Raw genomic sequence first — 18,295 nt, 5'->3', positions numbered from 1 at the left:
ACAGTGAGTACGTATTTGCTCTCAGTACTGTCTCTCAGAAAAGTCAGGTGAGCCTGTAACAGGCACTGACTCACTGACAGCTCTCTCAGTATTCCCTGTTTTGTGTCTGTGTCTTCATCAACTGCTGTGACCACCCTTTGTAAGCTCTTCTGACTCTCTGTGCTTTTGCTGCTTTGTCAGACTCATCTGATGAAACAAACTTGAACTACTGCACTGCTCAGTCTCCATGTAGGTGAAAGTGGGTGGAGAAAACAAGACTGAAAAAACAATACTGTCCTGTGCGATGTTCACCTGGATTGAGTGCTGGCCCTGGGTCCATCCAGCCCTTCTCCTGTTACGATTTTGCAGGTTTCCCAAAAATCCAAGTTCTGTCCCATACCTGATTGGTGACCTTGGTTTATGCCTGCTTTCTTGAAATATTCAGAATTGAAATAATCACCAGATCTGTCTTACATCCTTCCTGCACCATGCACTGCTGTCTTAGTTTTTGTAAGATGGACTCTCTGAATTACTTAGGAAATTCTATCCATTAAACTTGTGCACAAAATCTGTCTTCTTTTGCCTATTCCAAACCACAGTGCCCAACTTCTCTCTCTATGCTGCATCTTAGAAATTCCCCTTCCTGCTGGCTCTTGGCTACAAGAATAATCTTACAGTTTTGCCCATCTGATAGAAGTCTCTTGACCCAGTTTCCTTCACCAGTTCATGTTGCATTTCTTGGCTCCCCTTGTAGTAAAATTCCTTGAATTAGGCTGTCTCTGCTGTGGTCTGCAGTTCTGTGCCTGGCCTCTCCCTTCAGCTCTTTGCCTTCTACCACCCCATAAAATTCCCCTTGTAAAGATCACTGGAGACCACACACAGGAAAGTCCATAATGAATTCCCAGTCTTCTCTTGACCTCTCAACAGCATTTGGCAGCGTTGATGATTGCTCTTACATGCGTTTTTTTTTTTTTTTTTTTTTTTTTTTTTTTTTTTTTGCTATGCTTCCAGGATCTTGCATATTCTTGGGTTTGCTCCTACAGCACTCTCATTATAGAATCTCCTTTGCAGGTTTCTGTATGTAACCATGGAAAACCTCAAAAACTTGTATCTTCATTCTCTCGATCCTGTCTGCTTGGACTTCGGTAAAAAATAGCATAAACAGCATGGCATATACATGATGGGCATTCTTATCTCTGCTTTGGAACCTGGGAAGCCTGAGATCAGAGTGCCACAGAGTTAATGTCTGGTGAGAACGTACTTATGTCACAGGTGGTACCCTCTGGCTCTGTCCTTACATGCCAGAATGGCCAAGGAGAAGCCATATTGGGACTTCATTTTAAGGGTGCTAATCCCACATAGGCTGTGCCCACATAACCTGATAACCTGCCAAAACCTTCCCCTCCTCACACTATCACGTTAAGGGTTAGGTAGGGTTCTCTCTCTCTCTCTCTCTCTCTCTATTTCTCTCTCTCTCCCTCCCTCTCTCTCCCCTTTTCTCTCTCTTTCCCTCTCTCTCTCTTTTTCTTTCTCTCTTTCTCTCTCTTCCCTTCTTCCTTTCTTCCTCCCTCCTCCCCTCCCTCCCGCCTTCCTGCTTTCCTTTTCTTCTTAAGATTAAGTTCCTTATTTGAAGAAGGGGGTGGAGAGGAGGGCAAGCTCTTGGGCTGTCTCCTGTTGCTTTCAAAGGTGCATTAACAGGGAGCTGGATGGGAAGTGGGGCAGCTGTATCTTGAACCACTACTCATATGGGATGCCAGCACCCCTGGCTGTGGCTTTACCTGCTAGGCCACAATGCCAGCCACTAGGGTTTCAACAGATGGGGGACACATTCAAACCTTATCATCATCTTGGCTGCTTTGAGCGTTGGATGGCTGATGCAGCACAGAGAAAGGAGGCATGACCGTGGTGCCCCAGGCTTGCATGGTGTGATGTTTCCTACACATTGCAGTCTGTGCTTGGTGTTCCTAGAACCCTCTCCTTCTCCATGTGCTATGATTGAAGCAATAAAACCTGAGCTTTGCACACCTTGGTTTCATCTCTGAGTCTATTTCATAACATTTGAAATTGCTGCTTGGTGGTCTACTTGGAGTCTACCGTACTGCAAAGTGATTTCTCTCCTACAAAAACAAAACAAAACAAAACTTCACCCTGATCTTGTACTGTTGGAACGCCCTAATGCTCATTCCTTTGTCCTTTTCTCTGTCTACATTCATCCTCTTGGCGATCTCATTCATTCTTCCTGATTTTATACTGATGCCTCCCATGTTTAGAGCTATCAATCCACAGCTCTCTAATGATCTTTATTCCTTCCTATTGTACATCTCTTTTTCAGCTTCTAGTAAACATTGAAAAGACAACCTATTGAAAATTGAACTCTTAATCCTTCTCCAAAGACCTCCCTGACCTATAATCTTTTCCATCTCAGTTGATGGAAACCATTCTTTCACTTACTCATTCTAACAATCTCAGCTCCTCTGTCCCCCTATTTTCTTATAACTCATCCAGTCTCCACCACACTGCCCTTCCCATCAAAACCACATTGTGTTCTCTGCTAGATAACTCCAGTAGCCCATGGCCTGGCCCCCAGGGTAGCCTATTTCGAACATGGTACCCAGAGGTATTGGTAAGAGACTAAAACAGATGATGCCACAGCTCTGCTGCAACTCCACAGTGATGCCTGTTTTGTTGAGAAGGGAGCCAGCCACCCTTTGCTCCCTTGTGACCCTCCTCCGAGTTTGGCCCCCGGACCACGCTCTCCTTGATCTTACCTCCAGCACTCGTCTCCTTGCTCTCAGCTACTTAGGTGCCCTTGGTGATTCTCTTGATGATGCACAGGACTTTGCATGGGTCTTCCCTCTGTCCCTCGTGCTCTCTACAGATAGGACTCTAAGCCTCACGCCTTTATCCTGCCATTGGCTGGAAATGCTTCCTTCTTGATGACATCACCACTCAGCACCCCATTTTAAACTGTATGTGGCCCTTGCTTTCCCACTCCCTATCTCCTTACCCTGTTGCGTGTTTCCATTACTTTCATCAACTCTACCACTCACTTAGTTTACTTCTGGTTTCTGATTTGTCTTCCTTCCTTCTTCTAAATAAGTTGCTCAAGGAAAGAGCTCTTCATCTGTTTTGTTCATGGGCGTCACAGGATCTCATTCTTTAGTGCAAATAGAATCCCTACAGGGCTTAATAAGTCATGCATTGCTGGACTCCCCTGCCAGTGTGTGTGGCTCATGATGCTGTGCTTCCATGAAGTTCCTAAATGATGCTGGCCATTTTGGCCCAGCGATCACACTTTGAAAACTGCTGAGCTGGAAAGATCCTGGCAGGTGGTGACCTAATGACGAGCTAGTGAATGAGTAACTTGGATCTTGGTTCCAATTCTGGTTTTGATGATCGTTGGGATGAATACTTTTAATGTGCCAATTTGCTTTATTTTTTCTCCCTTGTAAATTCATAGTGCATGCTTACTATCAGGTTTGTGCTATGGTGTTTATTGACATTGTTTACTTACTGAGACTATTAACTTTTAGTACCACATAACTGGAAAAGATTTATTTGGGCTTCCGCCACTTGATATTTATGTTTGTTGTGATAACAGCTTAAAATTTATGCCTTTGAAATTATGAAAAATCACGTGTAATGCTTCACTTCACATGGTGATACGGAAAGCCTTTCTTATCATAACATTAGATACGTGTTTACCAATATTTTCTTAGTTTATTTATGCCTTTTCGTTTCATCTCTCTTTCTTCCATGTAATATTTCATATATAATGTTTGAAAATGTCCATTAAACTAGTTTTTCATATACAAGCCAGTAAGTTGAGTTTTGTATCACTGTGCCTCTATAGTAGCAGTTACTGTATATTAGGGAATTTTCTTCCTTATTTATTTTTATGAAGAGTTTGATAATTTTTTCAGAGGATTCTCTGTCAAAAGATTCCTATTGAAAATTTAGCTGAAATTTCATGGAAGTTGTAGCTTAACATTTGCACACTTGACATTCAAATAATACATAGAAAGTAGTTTTGCTCTTCAGAATCACAGAATAAATGTTAGGCCATTTTTCATGTCTTTCAGTTTAATTTTGTAATTTTCCTCATTTATTATAGAATTCCTATTTTGCTTTTTCCTAAGCCATGTGTGGTTCTGTGAATAAGATCTAGTTATCATTGTGTCTTCTAGCTGGCTGTTACCTTCACATGTGTAAGTGATGGACTTTTACACATGTAATTTTCATGAGAGGTCACTTCACAGAACTACTTTATGGCTTTTATTTTGCTATTTTCTCTGACTACCAAGAGCATCATAATATCTGAGTAATGATATCCTTTCTGATACTTTTATGTTTTATATTCATATTTTATTTTCTTGTTTCATTATATGAGCCATGCACTCCATTATTGAACATACTACTGTTATTTCTTGTATTGTTCAGGGTTGAAAATAAAAAGAAGTGACAGACTTATCATTCTGATTTTGAGATTAAGTTAATTTATTTAACATGTGCCATACCTATTGATTTGGAGATTTGTAATTCTAATAACAGGACACTTTATTGAACTATTCTATCTGTTCAATACAACAAGAATATAAAATATGAATATGAGACACAAAAAATCAGAATGAGAAAATATGTGTCATAGATATAGTTGTCAGTTTGCTCTTTCTGAACACTCAGAGAAGACAAATAAATACACGCACACACTTGCGTGCATCTCCAGTTCACACTCTGCAGTGAGAAGGCTCGTAGACTATCACTGTTGCTGCAGAACCCTTACTGCATGGCACGTGTGCTCCCTAAGGCATGTGATACGCACAGGAGAGGCTGAATTGGCGCTACTGTGAGGAATCTCCTATGTATGTTGAAAGTAGGCAAATCAAGAAACAGAAAGAACTACAAAGAGGGTATGAAGAGGTAATCCGATGCATCATACAGGCTTGCAAATAGTCCAGACATAAAATCAATGTACTCAGGCACATACACAAGCATGGTGTGCGTGGTTCATTTTGTTAAGGTACAGGTGGTTCATATGGACACAAGAAGGCTGTAACACACCCGGAGTTGGTAGGTTTAGTTTCTGAAGAGCTCTGGAATGACTTTACAAAGATAGATGTGTATAGACTGACTGAGCCCAAGTACCAAGCTGACCTGGGGAGAATCAGAACCTTAGACAGCTCCATGGGTCCTGGGATGGAGGCTGGTTTGCTTCTGCCTGGTGGTGCTGGTTGCTTTGTGTGGCAGGTAGATGAACAAGGCTGACCCAGTCGTGCTGGTTGGCAAGACTAGCTGGCAACAGGACCAGCCAGCAGAGATCAGGAGTGCTCTGTGGGGTGCTTCAGGCAGGGCTGTTCGGATGGTGTCACGGGGCTTTCTTCCTGTTCTAGTTTTTCAGCTGTCAACCTAGGATACCCCTGGCATCTTGGTCCAGGATGATTTTAGACATGTTGGAGACACTCTGAAAGAAGCCTCTCTGTGTGTTTTTTAAGACCAACAACTCTACACTGAAAGATCCTTGGTGTAAGATGTCTCGTTTTCACCTTTCTGATGTGCACGATTTCTGGGAGCATGCCTGGCTCTTAGTGACTTGTTAACCCATGTGTTTGTTTATGAATGAATGGAAGAATGATTGAAGAACAGCTTGTCAAAGATACTGTTAATTTTCCTATCAGTGTTACAACTGCTTCAGATAACCTGTATTGATCTTTCATTATATTCTGAGGACATTTCTGATTTATGTTTAGAATATTTTTAAACCCTGGAGAAATGAGTTTTAGAATAGCTTCTGCGATGCCCTTGACTCTCATCAGGTGTTCTTCTCCCTGCATTCTGTGGCCAGTAATAAACAATATAATTATTTGTAGTTGAACTTCTGCCATGAAAATAATAAATCGTGGGGTGGGCATTTGCTGCAGTGGCTTAAGTCACTGCTTGGGATGCTTGTGTCCAATATTGGAACAGCTGGATCCAGTTCCAGCTACTCCATTTCTGATGATCTTCCTGCCAGTGTGTATCCTTGGAGACGACAGAGGATGACTCAAATACTTGAGTGCTTAACACCCATGTGGGAGATCCAGGTGGAGCTCCTGGCTTCAGTCTAACCCAGCCCTGCTTGTTATGAGCATTTAGAGATTGAGCCAGCAGATGGAAGATATCTCTCTCTCCCTCTCTCCCTCTCTCCCTTCCCTCCTCCCTCCCTCTCTCCCTCACTCTCTTCCTCTCTCCCTCTCTCCCTCTCTTCCTCTCCCTCTCTCTCCCTCTCTCCCTCTTTCTCTTTCCCCTTTCTCCCTCCCTTCCTGCCTCTCTATTTTCAAATAAAATAAAAATTTTAAAATTAAAAGAATAGGAATACACCAAAAACTAAATGTGTTAATATTCAGACATCCTGAGTTTGTTGTGATACTAAATTTTCTTCCACCTTTAGACTGCACTCTGTCCTGTGAAGAGTTCTGTAAATTTGTTTTCAATTGTAGACAAGTGCCTTATTTTAAAACACATATATGCATTTGTACTTTGAGGCATAATTCTCTTCAGCAGTTAAGCAATCTAAATCTCACGTTGAAGTAACTTTCCCTGTCCTCATCTATGTTGCTGTGCCACTCAACCTGCTCCATCAACACCCAATTTGCTTTAATTTGAATTGAGCAGGCAGAACACTTGCTACAGTGAAATTGCTTCGAGTTATGCATCAATTCTTTATCATCGTCTTCAGAACTTGGTGCAGTGTCGCCATTACTGCACTGCATCGCTCAAACACGAGGCCTACTCTAGGTGGATCTCCATATCACGTTGTTTTGTTCTGAAATTCTCTGAATGTGAAAAAAATTATTGTGCTCTCTGGGTGTTAATATAGTATGTAGACAAAAGAGAACCCTAAACCTCACATAATAGCACTTTAAGCCCTAATATTATTAATCCTTATTACTTACCACAAAGATTAATAAATCCATATAGTTTTATGAAGTCACTAATAGTACTTAGATGTTCTACTCCCATTGAGCTGAAGTGTGAATGAGTTCATGATGGTTCAGAAATAAGTCACTGCTACCAGGAGAGAGGGCATTTTCCCAAATGAATGCTAATGGGAAACATTTCTTTCTTAAAAGTACTATTGTGTGGGCATGGTTGCAAAGCCTACATACTCCCAAGGGCTTTGCTCATTATTCCATTTCTCAGAGTCATAAATCAAAGTGAAGCAGGAAAAAAATCATAGAGTGCCCAGCACAGCAAATAACTCCTCCTCCTCACCAAAACACTTGCTTCATGGAGGCAGGAAAGCAGGTGCCCTGCCCAGGAGCAGGTGTCCTGAGCCAGGCGGATGACAATGGATACAGAGCTCTGCATTCGAGGATTGGGCTGTTTGCCACAGATGGTTCATGCCAGTTGTGAGGGCAGGCCGGTTGAGTTAGTGAATCTGATTGTTGTTTGTCTTTGGAAGATTCAGAAAAACACTGGTGGAAGATGAGGGGCTTTTGAGAGCAGTATCCTTACATGGCAGTAACAAGCGAAAGAACTGGGAGCCATAGTGGCTCTGCCCCTGCAAAGCCAAGCTCTGAGAGGGCGTGTGTGGGTTCTGAGGCTGCAGAACAGATGGAGCTATTGGGTACAGATGCGCTCATCCGTTAACCTCTGCCGCCACACCTCTGTGCCTCCACTCTCTTGTCCCTGTTGTCCATTCTCTACAGAGTGGCTTCTGATAATCTTTGTTGCTATTTTAATAAAGCTGACTCAGTTCGCTGTTTGAACAAACTCTGCAGATTTAAACCAGTGACCCTGGCCACCAAGGCCCTGCAGAATCACCCTCCTTCTGCCTTCACTGGCTTCATCTTGTGCTACCCTGAGCCAAACTCCTTATCACCCAGCTGTCTTGGCATCTTCTCTTCTTCCCCCAAAATATAGGTAGTTGTTTCTGACTCGGATTTGATTTTTCCTCTGCTTGAAGCGGCACCTCTGCTCCTCAGAGAAGCCCTTCTGCTCAAACACTGCTCCTGTACACTGGTTTCCAGCCTTCTCTTTGAACTGGGTGTCTCCTGTTCACTCTGCTGTGTCTTGTTTTGTTTTCTCTGTAGCTTTTACAATGAAGCGATTTCTGCCGTGTAATGTGTTCCTGCTTTATCTTAGGTTTCTCCCTCCTGCCTAGATGGAGCCCTCACGCAGAGTAGCAGCTGCCAGTGTGGAGCACACTCAGCTAGACTTGGGACTGACGGATGAAATTAATAATGAATAAATACAGTGATCTATGGTAACCACGTTCTGTGAACAGGGTAGGATTTTCCATGAGCCATTCAATCCCTGACTGTGACACTCTCCAATTAGTAGTTGTTTTAAACCCTAAGTCATTTGTCATCCATTGGTTTTTACTAGGAAAATCTTACAGAATACCCAAAGCAATTATTCTTTTATTAATCAAAGCAAATCTCTGATCTGGCAACAAAAGTCAGGTAGAAGTCCTGTCCCCGGTGCCTGTCGGCTGCTGGAATCTCTGAGCGAGGGCTCAGACAAAGCAGTGAGCGCCGCAGGCTGAGAGTGGAAGCAGGGAGGAGTCCAGGCAGCCAGTACCGTGAGAGGCGATACCACGTGTTGTCGGAATTTGGGGTGCATTTTGGAGATTTCATGTCTCTGGGCGTGACCACTGTGAGAATGGCTGTGGAGTAGGGGGAGTTTGGAAAGACGGGGAGGAGGTGATGTGGCAGGAGTCTTAGAAGCACTGCCCAATCCAGCGTCCAGTTCCGTAAGAAGAGCAAGGATGCAGAACTGCAGCAGCCAGAGCAGAGAGGGGAGGGAGGGTGGGAAGCACGGAACGTGGGCAGAGCTTTGAAGAACTGCACGGAGCTTCCCTGAGCAGGGGAGGCGCCTGCGGCTGCGCTGGGCACAGTAGATGGGTTCGGAGCCCAGTTCCAAGCCTGTGTCGCCTTGGTCCAGCTTTTGAACTTGCATATCCCTGCTTTCAGGGCAAGGCCGCCAAAGACTGGCTCCAAATGCACCGCTTATAGAAGGTGCAGGAGTTATGTCCGAGGAATGCTTGGGCTCTGAGTGAAACACGGCACTGCCACTTTAAATCACTCATGATAGCTGTATAAAGGAAATATTGACATTGCTCGCTACAGCTGTGTTCTGAATGAGCTGTGGAAGGAACTGGCTGGGTTGTTAGAGTTAGCACTGGGACAGTGCGAGTGGGGGGCCGTGCACAGTAGCAGGTACCAGGCTGTCTCTGTGTGCATCGCCAAGGTTAATTAAAACCTCTCTTCCTGCCTGACAATTCAGGTACCTCTGGAGACATTGCGGACATCTGTAGCAAGAGGCTTTGCTTAGAAAGGGGGCCAGACAGCTTGCAGCGCCGCACGACCTCCCAGCTCTGCCTCCTTGAAGGAAGGCTTGGAGCAATAATACTTGTCATTTATGGGGCACATCGGAGGCACTGGATGCTCTTCGCAGAATGTATGGACTCATTTGTCCTCACAAGCATTTGTGGTTTGGATATTATTTTTTTATGTGAGGAGAGAGAGAGAGAGCACACACAAGCAAGCAAGCAAGCAAGAGTGAATGAGCGAGTGTTCTTTCCTGTCTTCTGGTTTATTCCCCAGGGGAGCAAAGCTGGGAGCCAAGAACATAATCCAGCTCTCCCACATCAGTGGCAGCTTCCCAGTTTCTTGCAGGCATCTCACCTGCTGGGCTGAAGGCCAGCTCCCGAAATAGGCGTATTTTAATTACCTTCATTTTACAGGTGAGAAAACTGATTTATAAAGAGTTTGAGCCACTTGCCTGAGGTTACATGTTTTATATGCAATAGAGCTGGGATTCATTACCAGGCACTGTGGCTTGGGTAGGCTGCTTGACCACGATTCCATGTTGAGAGCACACTATTTCAGTAGGTGTCAGATTGTAGGAGGGGTCAGAACCTCTTGGAAACTTTGTCAAAGTCTACATACATCAGCCACATCTCAGGAGCCACGGTAGCTGCATGGTTTCCTGGCTCTTTAGAGGATATTCAAGTTCACAGACCATTTCTTTTGTCTGAGTCAGATTCCCTTGCAATGCAACATGGTCTCTTCCGTGAACTGGTATTGAGGATGAAGCTCAGTTAGGGGACACACGCTGAGACGCGGATGGAGAACAGCGTGAAAACAGCCCCTCCCTGACTCCCAGATTGGCCACGGACACCTGGGTAGGTGATGATCGTGGACTCCCTGGTCCTTGTGCACACCTGGCCCGTCTTCCTGATGGAGCCTATCGGTTGTGGCAGAAGCCGGTGGGACGTGGCAGCCCGTAGCATCTGAGCAGACGTGAGCTCATTGCCAGTCTCGTGCACGTGGGTTGCACTCCGTGGTGTGCTGACTGCCTCCCAGCTTCTCGGGGTAGCAGTTTCCTCCTCAGGTAGGCACAGGCGGTGGTTTCTTAGTGGTGCAAATGGAGCAGGAGCTCTGAGGCTCCCCTAGGTGTGAATCCCACCACAGGTGCTTTCTTGAGAAGTGAGCAGAAATCCCATCTAACTTGAAAGTCTAGGTGATTGGTTTGCCACGATAAAGTTTGCATTCGTTTTTATTTTCCTACTGTTATAATATCCAGTCATCATCATCTTACAGGAAGAAATTTTGTGTGTGTGTGTAGACTTCAGTGGTTATCTCTCAAAGTGCCAGATGGTTCCATCAGTCACTTAAGAAATTTACATCCGTCCCTTCTAAATGTCACACGCAATTCTCTGTCAGAGGCTTCAAATCATAGCTTTCATTTGAATTCCAAGAAAACTTGAAAATGACTTTGCCTGTGAACTCTACAGCACGGTTTTGCTTGTCTCCTTGAGCAGTGGCTGGTATTGTGACAAGGGATAAACAAGTCAGAACGGAGCACGGTTCTCTGCGAGGCTCCGAGAGGCTTGGTTCTCCTCCATCATCCTAATGGAACTGCGGTATCAGAATGGAAAAGGGTCGGGCGGCAAGGATGGGGTTTCTCTCCTGCTGGGTATTATGTTGTGGTGCTGTCTTTTTCATCTTTCCTGGGCTTGTTTTCATCACCACGGATCCACTAAAAGGGAGCTAGGAAGTTGGTGACATCTGCCCGGTTCTCTCCTATCTTGGCTCTGTTGGGAAGTTGTTTCAATATTGGTTGAGACTGCTGGTTGTAGCTTGGCTTCTGGGAACCGAAGAGACACAATCAGATCTGCAGAAGACCTTGGCCCACGCCCTCTGCATCCACAGAGCCTGAGGCTGGTGGTTTCCTCCTGAAGCAAATAGTCATACACTCATGAAAAGGGGTCTATTCCTCTTTATTTTCAATACACTGTAACTGTCTCTTATTTAGAACAAATACTGCCTGTTATTGTGGATGGAGAGGATAAGGGCTGAGTTCCATTGTTAGCTTGATAACTCACTGCCTATGCAAGCCTGATCAAGTCCAGCATGCAATGCCTTGTAATTCAGTGTTTCTTTGAGAATTAAATATGTCAAGTATGATACAACTGTAAATTTTAAACTTCACATCTGGGGTCTCAGAACCATTACCATGGAGTGCGAGTGAGCTAAGAAGTGGCTTGGAGTTAGAAACAAAATCTGTGTGACACGTTAGTGTGGGTAGAAAACAGGCCAGTTCTGGGGATGAAGAGGCAGGGCACTGGGGAACGGATCATTTGCTACAGTGAGCTGTGTCATCAAGGTGAGGTGCAGAGGTCCAGTGGGTTGACCGTGGGTTTATGGTGTCGTCTTCCCCTGCACATGGCTCCCTCATCACTGCTGGTGATACCAGCTCACAAACCTCCTTTTTCTCTTGTCTTCTGGACAATCTGACCTCCTGCATTCATGTAGATGTAGGTCAAGTGCATGCACCTGCTGGAAGTCTCCATCTCCCTCAGATCTGTCTGCTTCTCCACCTGTCCTTCGAGGTGAACCCTGCGACTGCTCCAGGACCTCACCTGCTCCTTCCCCCCCTCAGACATCACTCTTCTTCCCTCTCATTTTGCAGCTTCATTCTCTCCTTCTCTATGAACCGTGTCTCTCCGACTCTAGAGTGCACTGGTTTTTCTCTATTTTATGAACTAAGTGAAGCTGCTTTTCTCTACCTCCACACTATATACGACTTCCTTTTACATTTTTTTTTTCACAAATTCCTTGAGAGGGTAGCCTTTAATTCTGGATACACTGTATCCTGCCCTCATTCTCCTGCTGTGTCCCCCACCATGATTCCATCTCTCTCTCACTTATCCTGGATGACCTCTTACAGCTCTCTGTTTTAGTCTTCATCCTCCTCCTCCTCATCATCATCATCTTCATCTTCATCGGTCTGCATCACTGCTTTGCGATGTTTGAAACTTGATTTTGTTTCTTTTCATTCCCGATCCCACCCCAGGAAATTGGCTTTTTTTAAACCATCTCCTCTTTTTCTGTGTTGTTCTGAGTCCTTTTCTCTTTACCAGCTTCTCTTTTCTCTGTAACTTGCAAATGTTTGTTTGTGTCTTGCTTATCCTGTGTGCACATCACAGGTGACCTGGCGCAGTTTCTCTTGATCACTTGTGGTCACAGCTGCCCGAGAACCCACCTCAATTCATGCTTCCGAATCGTCACAGCAAAGGCAAGGGTGTGTGGTAAACCCCAGTGATGCTGTGTCATTGTCATTGTAAATCACATGGCTAAACCCACCTTAGAGGGACTGGGAAGCAAAGTCCTGCCATACATCTCGAGAAAGGATGCTGGGAACGCTCACTCGGTGGTCCCGATGACTGCCACACAAATTGAGGACAATGTGGATGCCTACTTTCTTAGTTTTTTTTTTTTTTGATCTCTTACCTCCTTTATCTTCATTTCTGTATTCTGTTCTCCTTTTAAAAATATTGTTTCCATGACTAAGTCTTTGGAAGCTAGATTTTCTGTCTCTTTCAACCAGATACTAAATTATTACAAACCTTAGCTGGTAATAATTTATGACATATCCATGTTCTGATGACCCCAAAATTAACACTTTTCTCATTGCCTTATTTCTATTATATAAGTTGTATTTGGGAAAATTTGGATGTAGGTGCCTTTTGATAGTATCTGTAGTATGTGCTCGTCTTTGGGAAAGCTTGCAGTCCAAACGGAACTTCGGTACACAGCGTACAGTAAATATTTAATAACTTGCGCAATTAATTGAGGACATTCTGAATCAGTGTTGAAATTGAGGGTATAGATCCAAAGAAAGCAAGCCTCGTGCTGTAAAATATTTGCTTATTTGTGTTCTATTTTTCCTAAGCTCTAACAGATGATGTGACCGGAACGATGCAAGAAGAAATGGCCTAATTGGCCTGGTGACCTTTCCCTTTGTCGAAGAAGCCGGATGCTAACATGAAGTGTGGCACTGTTGATGTGAGCTAACGGGGCCTTTGCTGCTTCTGTCGTGGTCCCAGCCTCAACCATATTCTGGGTCGCAAAGGCATCTTGACAGTCCGTGGCTGTAATTCTCTGAAGGAATTGAGATAGCAGCAGGAAGTGACTTTGCAGCGTGATGCGTCTCTCCCAAGGCTCACCAGCATAAGCCTGGAGATGCTCCGTGTACCTCTCTCTGTTCTCGCCTTTCTTTTCAGTCTCAGCTCACCTTCCAAAGTCATTCCATCTGTATTGCTTTATGTACTGTGATGGCGGAATTCATATACGAAAACACTGCACAGTGGTGAGCAAAGGGGAGGTGCCCATGAAATCGAGGAAAGACCAGCTCCTTGTGACCTTTTGTAAATCTCAAGTCCCTTGTGGATGAAGTGGGGCTAAAAGTCCAGTAAAACTCTTGGGCATATAAACGAGAATACTTGTGCAGGGAACTCTGAACCATCCTTAGTGGAAGCTGGAGATGTGGGCTAGAAAACAAGGGAGGGCCGGCGCCGCGGCTCACTAGGCTAATCCTCCACCTTGCAGCGCCGGCACACCGGGTTCTGGTCCCGGTCAGGGCGCCAGATTCTGTCCCGGTTGCCCCTCTTCCAGGCCAGCTCTCTGCTGTGGCCCGGGAGTGCAGTGGAGGATGGCCCAAGTGCTTGGGCCCTGCACCCCATGGGAGACCAGAAGTACCTGGCTCCTGCCTTCGGATCAGCGCGGTGTGCCGGCCGCAGCGTGCCGGCCGCGGTGGCCATTGGAGGGTGAACCAACGACAAAGGAAGACCTTTCTCCCTGTCTCTCTCTCTCACTGTCCACTCTGCCTGTCAAAAAACAAAACAAAACAAAACAAAACAAAACAAAACAAACAAGGGAGCAGACAAAGACTCGGATGGAAGGACAAGACTGGCAGGAACAGGGAGCAGTAACACAGGGAATATGGCTGAGTATCAGCAGAGACGGCTTAGGTACACAGAGGGAAATCTTGTCAGAAGACAGCTCAGTTGCTCTGAAGGGAAGTGGGGGAAGCTAGTCGACACTTCACAGGAAAAGGAACAGGTTTGCACACTTGGAATTTAACCGTGACTGTCAAACAACTGGCGTGGATTTCTCATGGTTCTGGACGGGCGCAGGTTTTAGAACACGGCACTAGCAGACTTGGTGTCTCAAGAGGGCCTGCTTCCTGGTTCAGGGACTGCAGCATCTCTGTGTCCCCACAAGGCTGAGCAGCCGAGGGAGCACTCCTGAGTCTCTCTTTGTAAGGGAAACTGATCTCAAGGTGGATCCGCCCTCATGACCCGATGCCCTCCCCAAAGCCCTACCTCCACTGTCATCACCCCTGGGGTTAGTCTCCTCTAAAGAATTTGGGGGGGGAGGTCACAGCATTCAGGCTATAGGGGTCCTCACTTTCCCCCACTCCCTCCAGCCTGTCCCACCTTTGGGTAATTTGTTGTGTAAAGTATCTTGTCACTGTCATGGGTTTAGGTAGTTTACTCTGGTTTCTGATGAAAATTATTAGGTACTACTGATAGTCTTGACTAAGTAGCTTCTTTTAGATGCTGCTTCTCCGTCCAAACCCCTTTTTTACTGGAAGACTTAGGAAGAGTTTATTCAGTCAGGGAACTTTTATTTAGTTAAATTGGATAACTGACATCCAAGTTAGTGATTATAAGAATCCTCATACTTACTTCTTTCTCAATAACTCAAGTAGTGTTTGTAGCCTATGTCTTTTCATATTTATTTCTGTAATACTCAAATTTGCTTTCTCTGGCCCATATCTTAAAGTTAGCAGTGGAAAGAACAGGTCTTCAAAGAGGGAGGTGCCTTTCTCTGAAGGGAGGAGAGAACCTCCACTTTGACTATGACCGTGTCTAAACAAGATAAGAGTCGGAGAACTCAAGGGGCTTCCATAGCCTTGGAAACTCATGACTGGTGCATAGGGAGATTACTGATGCCATAAACAGGAGTGTCAATTGGTAAAGTCAACAACAGGAGTCACTGTGCACTTACTCCTCATGTAGGATCTCTGTCCTTAACGTGCTGTACACTGAGGCTTAATGCTATAACGAGTACTCAAACAGTATATTTCACTTTGTGTTTCTATGGGGGTGCAAACGACTGAAATCTTTACTTAATGTACACTAAACTGATCTTCTGTAAAAAAAAAAAAAAGAAATTATCAATTCCCAACTTGACTCTCACTGGAATTAAACATGACAATAGGTCTGATCTGATTTCATCATCATTTAAAAAAAATCATCTATTATTTTTCACTTTATGTTTCTGTGTGGGAGCAAACTGTTGAAATCCTTACTTAAGGTATACTAAGCTGATCTTCTGTATATTAAGATAATCGAAAATGAATCTTGATGTGAATGGAAGGGGAGAGGGAGTGGGAAAGGGGAGGGTTGTGGGTGGGAGGGACGGTATGGGGGGGGAAGCCATTGTAACACATGAGTCGTACTTTGGAAATTTATATTCATTAAAAAAAAAAAGTTAGCAGTGTTTTAGTACAAGGCTTCTAGTTTGCATAGGTAAACCATGATCAATTTCCTTTAACCTGAGCAGATTCAGATTAAACAGAGAAGAGAAACGTGGGTTCTATTTTCCTTGAAATAGCCTACGAAACCATTGTAGCTCACCAATTGGACAACTCCCTCTTTAGCAAAATATTTTGTAGAAAGATGTGAACTTCACTGGAGGATTACCATAGTTCCAAATCACAAAACTGGGTTTATAAAGCTGTGCACTTTTATTGCAAATATAGGTTTTCTTCAGAATGATTTCTGAACAATTGACCATTCAGGAAATGTTGAGTCCTTTGATGTTCGAAAAAGTGTATAATTCCATTTCTCCTTCATCTTCCAACTTAAAGATTCAAACCAAAATAGAATCGATTTATATGTGAGTTGCTGATCTTTGTTTCCTGGTCAGCAATGGAAAGCTCTGGAAACGTGCCTCCTTTTTGCTGATTTCCCACAATGCACCTGATGTCTGCCTGTGATGGTGTGGATTGGCACAGGGGACTTATGGGCAAGCCAAAACAGGAAGCTGGCAGAAATGGTGCCATACAATATGTTTGTTCTAAAGAGTTGAAACCGGTGTGGTCAGTGGAGCCATGGCAGGGCTCTTGGTTGCTATATGAAAGGAAGGAGTTTAATTATTATCTCGGGTCATCCTCCAATAAAGATTTTAAAAAGAATAGATTTAAAAATCCTGTTGTCTTCTGTTTTTTTTTTTTTCATGTTTCAGCCAGCATTTGACTTGTAGTGAGGGACTGAGGAAGAATGATGACTTGTCGGTACATTGTACATGGAAAGTCAATATTTCTTTTGCAGGCAAATGGGAAGTAAATCAGTTCATGTCACTTCACTTAGGGTGAGAAAACTATTACAGCAGCACTGTCGATACCATGCGGCACTTTTCAATTCTATCAATTGTTGATGTCACATTGGATAATATGTTATTGTAGGGAGATCTTAGAGCAAATTGGTCCATGCACATCATTTCTTCACTTTGCCTACACAGCGGTTGGAAATGGTAGTATGATAACTCAGACTAACCCTGATCTCAGGGACACATCATTGCTAAACAAGGTAGGCAGTGACAAAACGTTATCCTCTTCTAAACTGTTAGCTCAGTGCTGAATTAATAAAAAATGGTTTGCTCTCAGTTTTAAAACTATACTTAAAACGTGCTTTTGTACCTAATAGTGTAGTTCTGTTTGTCACCAATATTTTCCCCTGAGGAAACCAATACATGGATACTTCAAAAAAACAAACCTACCCTCAGATGGACTGTCTCTAATCAACTTCTCATCCTTTTCTCTCTAGCTGGAGTGGTGCATTGTTGGAGTTTCAAATGTTTCACACATGTTTACTTTTGTTTGAGTTAATTTTGTTTAGTGGGTGCTAAAGTCCACTACTACCCTTCATATGCTTTTAAAGAAATAATTGTCTTCCTCAGTCATGTTCGTATGAGCATCTCTGGTGCGCAGTACAATCTGATCCTGACTATGCAGAGTGCAAAATGCAAGGGATCGAATCACCAGCAATTTTCTTCCCCAAGTTGCTTTCTTAAATCAGCTTTTAAAGAGATTTGTGTTGCCTGTGGATGTAAAGCAACGGAGTAAAACTAAACCTTCCTGATTTCCAAATCAGCATTTAAAGAGCTATAATTCATATTTAATGAAGAAAAACAGCTAAATAAGCATCTACACGCTTTTAAATAGAGACTTTATACTCATAAAGTTTTTATCCCCTGCTAAAAGCCCCTTTACCATATATTTTTATTATGCTTTGATACAAAACACTAAAAGGAAGTTGGAAATTGTTAAATTGCTATTAAATTATAGGAGAACAAATATTAGGAATAAATTTCAGCTCAGTTAACTAGGGAAAGACTGGCAATTTTCCTAACTTGTGCTTGCCATCTAGTTTTCAAGCAGAGAAAATGTTTTATTGCTAACAGAACATGAAACAATATTGAGGCCATATGTCTCTGACCTTTTGTGTAAGAATCAAGCACTTTCTCTTCCAGGAGTAGACATTCTGCTTGTGAGGGGGCAGCGCTATGGGGAAAACTGACTTTGTTTTATCTCTAAAATTGGGTTTCTTCTTTTCCCCTGAAATAAAGGTGGACTATTGAGATCTGCTTGCCTGTAGGCAAAATAATATAAACTGATAACAGAATGCATGTGTATCTGGGGCTTCACCGTTCCTGGAGTGTACAAGCCTTGGTTCTCTGTCATCAAGAACATCCTGCCCCCTTGTTGATGTCAAGAGCAGGATGGGCTGGGAGAAAGAATGCGTGGTTCGTGCACAAACTGACTCTCTGAAATGTTTTCTCCCCCCTTTGGCTATTGGTCTCAGTTTTGCTTCATATTTGGTATTTTCTTAACCTGATCAATTTTGAGGAGAGATGATAGGACATATTTCGATAGTGTGAACTCATGACCAGCATTTCTTTAAAAATGCACTGAGATT

At 43.8% G+C, this 18,295-nt stretch overlaps 1 long non-coding RNA gene across 10 annotated transcripts in view; it reads left to right on the top strand.

Annotated features, from left to right (window-relative positions):
* The window catches only part of LOC149126006 (uncharacterized), a 453,707-nt gene that overhangs the window by 110,107 nt on the left and 325,305 nt on the right, over positions 1-18,295 (top strand). For 2 of the 10 annotated variants that reach the window (XR_016235142.1, XR_016235149.1), the window contains exon 4: positions 13,201-14,128. The exons of the other annotated variants lie outside the window; for them this stretch is intronic. This is a non-coding gene — a long non-coding RNA (uncharacterized LOC149126006). Of the gene's footprint in view, positions 1-13,200; positions 14,129-18,295 lie in introns of those variants that run through there. 10 annotated transcript variants of the gene reach the window in all.

Source organism: Oryctolagus cuniculus, chromosome 6 (genome assembly GCF_051225735.1).
Source record: "Oryctolagus cuniculus isolate XC-2025 breed Fujian yellow rabbit chromosome 6, ASM5122573v1, whole genome shotgun sequence".
NCBI lineage: Eukaryota > Metazoa > Chordata > Mammalia > Lagomorpha > Leporidae > Oryctolagus > Oryctolagus cuniculus.
Note: the sequence above shows the minus strand (reverse complement) of the source record. Positions and strands in the feature narration are given on the sequence as shown.